Source organism: Carcharhinus amblyrhynchos, chromosome 28 (assembly GCF_965287045.1).
Source record: "Carcharhinus amblyrhynchos chromosome 28, sCarAmb.v2.hapA, whole genome shotgun sequence".
NCBI classification, from domain to species: Eukaryota; Metazoa; Chordata; class Chondrichthyes; order Carcharhiniformes; family Carcharhinidae; genus Carcharhinus; species Carcharhinus amblyrhynchos.
Genome location: NC_137351.1, coordinates 9,569,961 through 9,580,597, shown reverse-complemented (window position 1 = coordinate 9,580,597; position 10,637 = coordinate 9,569,961). Strand labels below are relative to the sequence as shown.

Genomic DNA, 10,637 nt, shown 5'->3' with positions numbered 1-10,637 from the left:
TATGACCCCCTAGTTCTGGACTCCCCCACCATTGAGAACATTCTTTCTGAATCTACCCTGTCTAACCCTGTTAGATTTCTATAAGTTTCTATGAGATCCCCTCTCATTCTTCTAAACTCCAGTGAATATAATCCTAACCAACTTAGTCTCTCCTCATATGACAGATCTGCCATCCCATCCCAGGGATGACATTCTTAACGTGCAAGTAGTGAACTCATGACAAGTTGGAGATTGAAGCTGTGAATTTATAATTATGGAATCCTCAGGAATCTCAGCAAACCAATAAAAGTTAAGCAGGACAGGGAAGAGTTTCACCATTCTATCATCTTTATTTGATTTACAGTAATTGTGTACATGATGTCAATGGATAAGCCTAGATGTCCAGATCACCAACAACTCTCCTGGTCCCCTATAGTGCCAACACCATAGTTAAGAAAGCCCATCAATGTCTCTACTTTCTCAGAAGACCAAGGAAATTCGGTATGTCTATTACGACTTTCACCAACTTTTACAGATGCTCCATAGAAAGCATTCTCTCTGGTTGTTTCACAGATGGGTATGGCTCCTGCTCTGCCTAAGACCACAAGGGACTACAAAAGGTCGTGAATATAGCCCAATCATCATGCAAACCAGCCTCCCATCCATTGACTCTATCTACACTTCCCGCTGCCTCGGCAAAGCAGCCAGCATAATTATGAACTCCACGCACCCTGGACATTCTCTCTTCCACCTTCTTCTGTCGGGAAAAAGATACAAAAGTCTGAGGACACGTACCAACCAACTCAAGAACAGCTTCTTCCCTGCTGCCATCAGACTTTTGAATGGACCTACCTCGCATTAAGTTGATCTTTCTCTACACCCTAGCTATGACTGTAGCACTACATTCTGCACTTTCTCCTGTTCTTCCCTATGAACGGTATGCTTTGTCTGTATAGCACGCAAGAAACAATAGCTGTCACTTATACGAATACATGTGACAATAATAAATCATATCAAGTCAAACTTAAGCTGCCACACCTCGTTACAACTGTAAAATAGTCTTGAGAACAAAAGGAAAGGCAAACACCTTTTGTACCTATTTTTCTACAAAAAAAGTTTGGAAAAACAGTTACGTTTAAACATTGGGGTTTTAAATTAAATTAAATTCTTTTTAAAAAAGGCACTGACGCAGAAAATCGGGTGCAAATGTTATGGGTGCTGAAGTTGCTTCCGAAAGTCCAGATCTAAAATTAAACTCTTTAGCTGGCCTCAGTAATGAATAAACAGATCACACCCATTGTGTAGGGAAGATTCTGTTCCTGCAGGGTCAGCAGGGGTTATCTGGCCTAGGCATATTCCTCCCCACCCTTCTGGCTGTGAACAGGCAGAGGGCTGAAATAGGGACTGACAATACTCATTGTTAGACTAATCAGTAAAATGATAGACAACAGGGAAACAAGGTGGTCTCAGGATAGAAACACAGGAAATAGGAACAAGAGTAGGCCATTCGGCCCTTCAAGCCTGCTCCGCCATTCAATATGTTCACGGCTGATCATCCAGCTTGAAAACCCATTCCTGCCTTAAGCCCATATCCTTTGATTCCCCTTTTGCCTCAAAAGCTATATCTAACCCCTTCTTGGAAAATATACAATGTTTTGGCCTCAACTGCTTTCTGCAGTAGTGAATTCTACACATTCACCACTCTTGAGGTGAAGAGATTTCTCCTCATCTCAGTGCTAATACTTCATTTAACTAAATTTGAGGTTTATGAGGAGGTTCAAAAGTAGCCTAATTGCAACCAAATTTACTCAACATTCTTAATGTGAAGCACACTAAAGGTAAGGGGCAGCACAATGGCATAGTGGTTAGCACTGCTGCCTCACAGTGCCAGGGACCCGGGTTCGATTCCCGGTTTGAGTCACCATCTGTGTTGTGCATGTTCTCCCCTTGTCTGCATGGGTTTCCTCCAGGTGCTCTGGTTTCCTCCCACAGTCGGAAAGATGTGCTGGTTAGGTTCATTGGCCATGATAAATTCTCCCTAAGTGTACCCGAACAGGCACCTGAGTGTGGGAACTAGGAGATTTTCACAGTTGCTTCATTGCAGTGTTAACATAAACCTACTTGTGACACTAATAAATAAACTTTAAAATCTTCCACAGTCCAACAATGTGCAGATTAGGTGGATTAGGGGATTAAATACATGGGGTTAAGGGAATGGTTGGGGGGTGGGGTGGTGGACCAGCGTGAAATGCTCTACCAGAGAGTCAATGCAGACTTGATGGTTGAATGGCTTCCTTCTGCACTATAAGGATTCTTTAGCATATGTAGGGAGCTTGGTATATTAACCCTGATTTACTTTCACTGTTTAAAGTTTAATTATTACAAGGGGACTTACATTAACACTTCAATGAATGACTGTGAAAATCTCCTAGTCACCTCACTCCGGCACCTGTTCATGTACACTGAGGGAGAATTTAGCATGGCCAATGCACTTGACCAGCATGTCTTTCAGACTGTCAGAGGAAACCGGAGCACTCGGAGGAAACCCACACAGACATGGGGAGAACATGCAGAATCTGCGCAGACGGCGACCCAAGCTGGGAATTGAACCCGGGTCCCTAGCACTGTGAGGTAGCAATGTTAACCACTGTGCCACTGTGCCAGTGTGTTAGAAGTTGGGGCTGGTGAAAAATCTGTTTGAGTAAAAAATGGACTTTGTTGATGCAATAACTTTGAAAACGTGAAGCTTGCAGTGGAAGCTCAGAAACAAGGGCCTGTGCCTGGTGTTTAATGATTACAGGTGTCAAAGAAAATGTTTGGGGAATTATAAATGATTGAAGGAGCAGTGTTTACTATATACACAATTATAAATGTTCGTTTTAGATAAAAGTTGCAGTTAGTTCGTCATGTGCCTGTATTATTCGAGAATCCACTGTGGCACTGACAGGCAGCACGGCTACGTTATGCCTCCGTGACTTTGCATTTTCAGAAACTCACAGCCTTTAGCAGACAGACACAAAATTAACTATTTAAATACCTCAACAAAATTGGCCAATTCTACCTCCCTGCCATTCCTCACCAGATTCCGACTGGCTGACATTTGTACAGCTGATAATTCTGCACTCAGAGTAAAGTTTATTTATTAGTCACAAGTAAGGCTTACCTTAACACTGCAATGAAGTTACTGTGAAATTCCCCTAGTTGCCACACTCCGGCACCTGTTCAGGTCAATGCACTTCATCAGCATGTTTTTCAGACTGTGGGAAGAAACTGGAGCATCCTGAGGAAATCCATGCAGACATGGGGAGAATATGCAAACTCCACACAGACAGTGACCCAAGTCAGATACACACACACACACACACACACACACACAGACACTCCAACCATTTACCCAAATTAACAATTCTCATTGACATGTGTGGCAGCTGGTTATTCAACTGTGGGGACAACCAGAGCCAGGACTAACCCCTCTCCGTCCACAAACTTTCCAGCAAGGTGACCTGACCACCAACTCAGAGTTGGGAAATCCCGTTAACTCTCCATTCCCTTGACCAGGGACACCAAAGGCAGCTGAAATACTTCTAATGATGTCTTGAGCAATGTCACTGTGCTAGGTGCAGGTCGGGGGTGAAACCTTTCATTTTCTGATCTGTTTAGTTTTGTGTTGCATTGTCTTTTAGACAGCAGGGCTTTGGGGAGCTTTGTTCATCCATCTTCAACAGCTTCCTGCACATTCACTTCCAACAACATAACAATAAATTGAAATAATTTTCCAATGTCTCAGCTGCCAAGTGTACCAAAGAACTGAGGCAGTAAACAGCAGAGAAAGGATCCTGGCTGCAAAATTGTACCAGTAAGGGTGCAATTCTATTCCAGCAGGCTTCCAAGCCATGGCAATATATCCCAGCAAGTAATGCTGTTTGCAGAACAGTATCCCAGCAGACATCTCACCTTTGGAACTGAATCCCGGCAGGAGTCTGCACTATGGAACTGAATCCCAGCAGGAGTCTCACCTGTGGGACTCTATCCCAGCAGGAGTTTACCCGTGGGACTCTATCCCAGCAGGAGTTCACATGTGGGATTGTAGCCCAGCAAGAGTCTCACCTGTGGAACTGAATCCCAGCAGGAGTCTCACCTGTGGAACTGAATCCCAGCAGGAGCCTCACCTGTGGAACTGAATCCCAGCAGGAGCCTCACCTGTGGGACTCTATCCCAGCAAGAGTCTCACCTGTGGAACTGAATCCCAGCAGGAGTCTCACCTGTGGAACTGTAACCCAGCAAGAGTCTCATCTGTGGAACTGAATCCCAGCAGGAGTCTCACCTGTAGAACTGTAACCCAGCAAGAGTCTCACCTGTGGAACTGAATCCCAGCAGGAGTCTCACCTGTGGGACTCTATCCCAGCAGGAGTCTCACCTGTGGAACTGTAACCCAGCAAGAGTCTCACCTGTGGGACTCTATCCCAGCAAGAGTCTCACCTGTGGAACTGTAACCCAGCAAGTCTCACCTGTGGAACTCTATCCCAGCAAGAGTCTCACCTGTGGAACTGTAACCCAGCAAGAGTCTCACCCGTGGAACTGAATCCCAGCAGGAGTCTCACCTGTGGAACCGTATCCCAGCAGGAGTCTCACCTGTGGAACTGAATCCCAGCAGGAGTCTCACCTGTGGAACTGAATCCCAGCAGGAGTCTCACCTGTGGGACTCTATCCCAGCAGGAGTCTCACCTGTGGAACTGAATCCCAGCAGGAGTCTCACCTGTGGGACTCTATCCCAGCAAGAGTCTCACCTGTGGAACTGTAACCCAGCAAGAGTCTCACCTGTGGGACTCTATCCCAGCAGGAATCTCACCTGTGGAACTCTATCCCAGCAAGAGTCTCACCTGTGGAACTGTAACCCAGTAAGAGTCTCACCTGTGGAACTGAATCCCAGCAGGAGTCTCACCTGTGGAACTGAATCCCAGCAAGAGTCTCACCTGTGGGACTGAATCCCAGCAAGAATCTTACCTGTCTAATTCTACTCCAACAGGAATTCCACCTGTTTAACTTTATCCCAGCAGGAGTCTTACCTGTGGAACAGAATCCCAGTAGGAATCGTACCTGTCTAACTCTATTCCAGCAGGAATTCCACCTGTAGAACTGAATCCCAGCAGTAGTTCCAGCTGTGGAACTGAATCCTGGCAGGAACTTCCCTCCCTTAAGGCAGGAAGAATGACAGTTGCAAAATTTAGGAACAAGATTAGGTTGAATGTACATTCCTGTTCTTTTGGAGCCCCGGCTCCTTGTTGTGTTTGACAGATATTTAACACAGAAGCACGCCCGGCCAAAACAAGTGGAATATCTGACTGATTGCAAGGCAAGATTATAATAATTAACTTCTTACTTTGGTCCATTTATTTTTGTGGAATAGCAAAGGTGAAGTTATTACAATTAATCATATCTGCACCTCATTGGGCCCCCACAGCTGAATCCCACTCCAGAGCTTTGGCAGGATGGTACTGGGGGTTACGGGGGAGAGGGACGAGCGGTGGAGGTCATGGTGGGGAGAATTTTAAGTGCTGATTTAGTTAAAGTATTTCCTCTTGCTGCTCCTTCCATGCCTGCACCCCACCCCCCACACCCCGTCCGTCCCCACCCCGCCTCCAATTCTTGCCGCGCATTTTCTCCACCCCTTCCTTTCTCCTGCCAAGCCTGCAGAACTAGTTAACAGCAATGTTATCAGGAAGTAAGTGCAGTATAACTGTGCCGTGACACAGAAGCACACGCTTATACCTATCACAGGTAGGTGCATCTTAGAACCGGCGCGGCAGCCAGCAGAGCAGGTAGGTCCTCATCTTTCTCAGCAGTTTGTTGCACTTTGTGTCTGTTCTGCCACAGGAAACGCAGGGATTTTTCAGTCGCTTTCTTCTGTTTGGCAGATGTTTCTCTTAATGTTTTAATATTGATTTATCTCACTGCATGCCACCCTTTTCTCTCAAGTCTGTAGTTAAGTGTTGCTCCTTTATCTGTCTGGGGGAGAGGCTTTAGTGAGAGTGTGTGTCTGAGGTGAGGGGGTCACCTCCTTTGCAGTATTTATTGCAGGGCCATATGTTCCTTGGGCTTTGTGACGGTGACTAGTTCAACAATTTTAATGAACAACTCAAGGAAAATAGGCAGATTTTTATTTTACACAAGTCATTCCATACTCATTTTCCCCTTCACTAGGGAGCGAAAACCAGCTTCCCCCAACAACTGTCAGAGTCGTCTTCTTGGTAACTGATATAAGAGCACGCAAATTGGCGTTACGGGTTTTCAATTTTTGGTCTGACCACCTTCCTGCTGGCTTCAGTTGAAAAAAGGTGCTGCCAAGAATTTGGGCCCTCAATCCTTCTCTGATTCATAGAGTCCTCCAGTATAGAAAGAGACCATTCGGCCACCAGGTCTGCACTGACCACAATCCCACCCAGGCCCTATTCCCATAACCCCATGCATTTACCCTAGCTAGTCCCCCTGACACTAAGAGGCAATTTAGCACGGCCAATCCACCTAACCCGCATATCTTTGGACTGTGGGAGGAAACCGGTGTCTGGAACTCATGGCCTAAGTTGATGATTGAGGCTGAAACACTCAACTCTTTTAAAAGGTAGCTGGATCAGTGTCTAAAGTGTTGGAGCCTTCAAGGCTATAGACCAGGTGCTGGAAAATGGGATTAAAATATATGACCAGTTCGAGTAGTTTCTTTTTTTTCCTCTTTTTTGGCTGGAGCAGATACGATGGGCTGAATGCTCTCCGCCTGTGCCGTCATTTATCTATGGGAAGGATCGGCCAAAAATTTAAATGTAAAACTTCCTCAAATTGTTATATGTCAAGTATAAACTGCTATAGTATCTCATTGGATCATATTTTGATTTAGTCTCAATAAGTGAAATTCTTATTTCCTTTGGCAACTGGTGTTAAATATTTTTTCAAAGTAGTTGTGGAACTGGATCTACCGGTATGAACACGTTCATACAGCTGCAAAAATATGCATTTTTGCTCTGCAATTATTTCCAACTTTTCCTTGGAATGATAAAGGGAAAGCATCCTTGATCACTGAAGAAAGACAGAGTGTCGTGCAAAGTGACCAAGCCTCTCCATTCCCTGCTCCAGATGTCTCTTTTGTCTACAATTTGTGGAGATTAGATTCTTCTTCCACCTCGTAATCTCGCTTCCTCTTTTTCTCCTCCTTTAAGACTACTTTAAATATACCTCTTTCACCCATTTGGTCACCTGTCCTAATATCTCCTTATGCGGCTGGGTATCAGAATATCAGGGCGTTGGTGTATTCATTTCTCAGTGGACCCAGGGTCATGCTCTGGCAACTGCGTTCGAATCCCACCATAGCAGATAGTGGAATCTGAAATCAATAAAATTCAGCAAATAAATGTCTAATGATAACCATGAAACCATAGTCGATTGTCATAAAAAAAAATCTATGTTGCCCTTTAGGGAAGAGAATACTAAGGGACAGAGAGTCTAGCACAAAGGAGGAACTGAGGAAATCCTTACTAATCAGGAAATTGTATTGGTGAAATTGCTGGGATTAAAACCTGATAAGTCCCCAAGGCCTGAAGCTCTGCATCCCAGAGTACTCAAGGAATTGGCCCTAGAAATGGTGGATGCATTGGTGATCATTTTCCAGCATTCTATAAGCTCTGGAAAAGCCCCAGTAGATTGGAGGATACCTAATGTAACCCCACTTTTTAACAAAGCAGGGAGGGAGAAAACAGGGATTAGTCTGACATCAGTGTTGGGGAAAATGCTGAAAAGCATTATTATGGATATAATAACTGAGCATTTGGAAAGCAGTAACAGGATTAGTCCAAGTCAGCATGGATTCACTAAAGGGAAATCGTGCTTAACAAATCTTCTGGAATTTTTTGAGAATGTGCCCAGTAGTGTGGACAATGGTGAACCAGTAGATATTGTGTATCTGGACTTTCAAAAAGCTTTTGACGAGGTCCCACACAAGAGATTAGTGAGCAAAATTAAAGCTCATGGTATTGAGGGTAATGTATTGATGTGGATAGAGAACTGTTTGTAGACAGGAAGCAGAGAGTAGGAATAAACGGGTCCTTTTCAAACTGGCAGGCAGTGACTAGTGGGCTACCCCGGGCTCAGTGCTACTCACCACATACATTAATGATTTGGATAAAGGAATTGAATGCAATATCTCCAAATTTGTAGACGACACTAAGCTGGGTGGCCGTGTGTGCTGTGAGGAGGATGCTAGGAGGCTGCACAGTGACTTGGATGGGCTGACTGAGTGGGCAAATACTTGACAAATGCATTATATGTGGATAAATGTGAGGTTATCCACTTTGGTGGCAAAAACAGGAAGGATGATTATTATCTGAATGGTGGCAGTTTAGGAAAAGGGGAAGTGTAACGTGACCTGGTGGAACAGTCGCTGAAGGTTGGCATGCAGGTACAGCAGGTGGTGAGGAAAGCTAATGGAATGCTGGCCTTCATAGCAAGAGGATTTGAGTTTAGGAATAAGGATATCTTTCTGCAGTTATACAGGGCCTTGCAGAGGCCACACCTTGAGTATTGTGTGCAGTTTTGGTCTCCTTATCTGAGGAAGGACATTCTTGATATTGAGGGAGTCCAGCAAAGCTTCACCAGACTGATTCCTGGAATGGCAGGATTGACATACGAAGAGAAACTGGATTGACTGGGCTTGTACTCACTGGAATTTAAAAGAATGAGGAGGATCTTACAGAAACATATAAAATCCTAACGGGACTGGACAGGCTAGATGCGGAAAGAATTTTCCCAATATTGAGGAAGTGCAGTACTAGGGGTCACAGTCTAAGAATAAGGGATAAGCCATTCAGGACTGAGATGAGGAAGAACTTCTTCACACAGAGAGTTGTGAACCTGTGGAATTCTCTACCACAGAAAGCTGCTGGGGCCAGTTCGTTAAATATGTTCAAGAGAGAGCTGGACGTGGCCCTTGTGGATAAAAGGATCAAGGGGTATGGAGAGAAAGCGGGGAGTGGGATACCAAAAGTGCATGATCAACCATGATCATATTGAATGGTGTTGCAGGTTTGAAGAGCTGAATGGCCTACTCCTGAGTCTATTTTCTAGGTTTCTATGAAATCTGCTATCCTTACCTGGTCTGGCCTATATGTGACTCCAGATCCACAGCAATGTAGTTGACTCTTAAATGCATGGTGTTTAGGTTTGGGCAATCGGTCCAGGCAGCAATTCCCACATCCCATGATTGAAATAAATTGCTTCTGTAAAGACTCCTGGGACATTTAAGATGATTTATAAATGCAAGTTGTTGTTGTTGTTGATATAAGACCCACAACTGAGGCCATGAAAACACATGTAAATAAAAGAAATTCTTCACAATGATTGAGTCCTAGATTGGGCAGATGAGCCGAAACTTGAAAACAAAAGTCCCAGTCCGGTACAAAGGAGAAAACGGCACCGTCACAAGTGCCTTTGTTCAGGTGAGACATTAAACTGAGGTCCTGTGTGTGCCACTCAGGTGAACTATTTCAAGGAAGAGTGGAGTGTTCTCTCAATGTCCTGGTGTTCTCCCAGTATCTGGAGTTCTCCCAGGATCCTGGAGTTCTCCCAGTGTCCTGGAGTTCTCCCAGTATCAGACCATATTGTGTTACTTGAACAGCAGAAGCAGCAAGGCTAAGTTCCAATGTTACTTCCTGTTATCTCTTGGAGAGATACATGCTTCTGTCCATTAACCAATCTCTGGAAAAGTCCTCTGTGTTGTATGAAACAGAATGGGACAAACCAAATAGTTCCAGGTTTGCTCTTCAGTCCCAGGGCAGGGCAGCAAGGAAAAACTTACATTTATAAAGCATTTTTCACCTTAGAATGTCTCTCAAAATGTGTCACAATCAATGAAATACCTTTGTGCTGTTATAATACTGGATATTCAACATCTCGTTTAGTGATGTTGGTTATGGTATAAATATTGGCCAGGATACTGGGAGAACTATTGACCAGGATACTGGGAGAACTGCAGGATACTGGGAGAATTCCAGAACACTAGGAGAACTCCAGGATATTGGGAAAACTCCAGGCTACTGGGAAAACTCCAGATACTGAGAGAACTCCAGGATACTGGGTGAACTCAAGAATACTGAGAGAACACCAGGACATTGAGAGAACGCCCTACTCTTCTTTGAAATAGCCCACCTGAGGGGTACACAGGGCCTCAGTTTAATGTCTCATCTGAGTAAAGGCACTTGTGACGGTGCCGTTCTCTCCTTTGTACCGGACTGGGACTTCTGTTTTCAAGTTTTGGAAGTTGATCCAGAATCCCTGACTCTGTGGCCAGATTTCTCATCACTGGGCCAGGCTGAGGCCACACTGCTCATCACTAGGCCAGGCTGAGGCCACACTGCTCATCACTGGGCCAGGCTGAGGCCACACTGCTCATCACTGGGCCAGGCTGACTGCAGGAAAGAAGGGCAGGGCTATTTGGCACAATCACAGGGAGGGAGCCCCTTGGCCTCAGACAAAGCAAAAAGGCAGCCTGAGCACAGGCAGAGGAGCAGCAGAGAAACATGGGCAGCATGGTGGCACAGTGGTTAGCACTGCTGCCTCACAGTGCTAGGGATGCGGGTTTGATTCCTTGTTTGGGTTACTATCTGTGCGGAGTCTGC

The 10,637-nt window shown here is 45.0% G+C and overlaps 1 protein-coding gene across 2 annotated transcripts in view; it reads left to right on the top strand.

Annotated features, from left to right (window-relative positions):
* Window positions 1-5,725: 5,725 nt before the first annotated feature.
* The window catches only part of paqr5b (progestin and adipoQ receptor family member Vb), a 92,774-nt gene continuing 87,862 nt past the window's right edge, over window positions 5,726-10,637 (top strand). Inside the window, exon 1 of one of the 2 annotated variants that reach the window (XM_080214210.1) lies at window positions 5,726-5,798. The gene's annotated coding sequence lies outside the window, so the exon portion shown is untranslated. The remainder of the gene's footprint in view (window positions 5,799-10,637) is intronic. The other variant, XM_080214211.1, reaches the window with a different exon arrangement.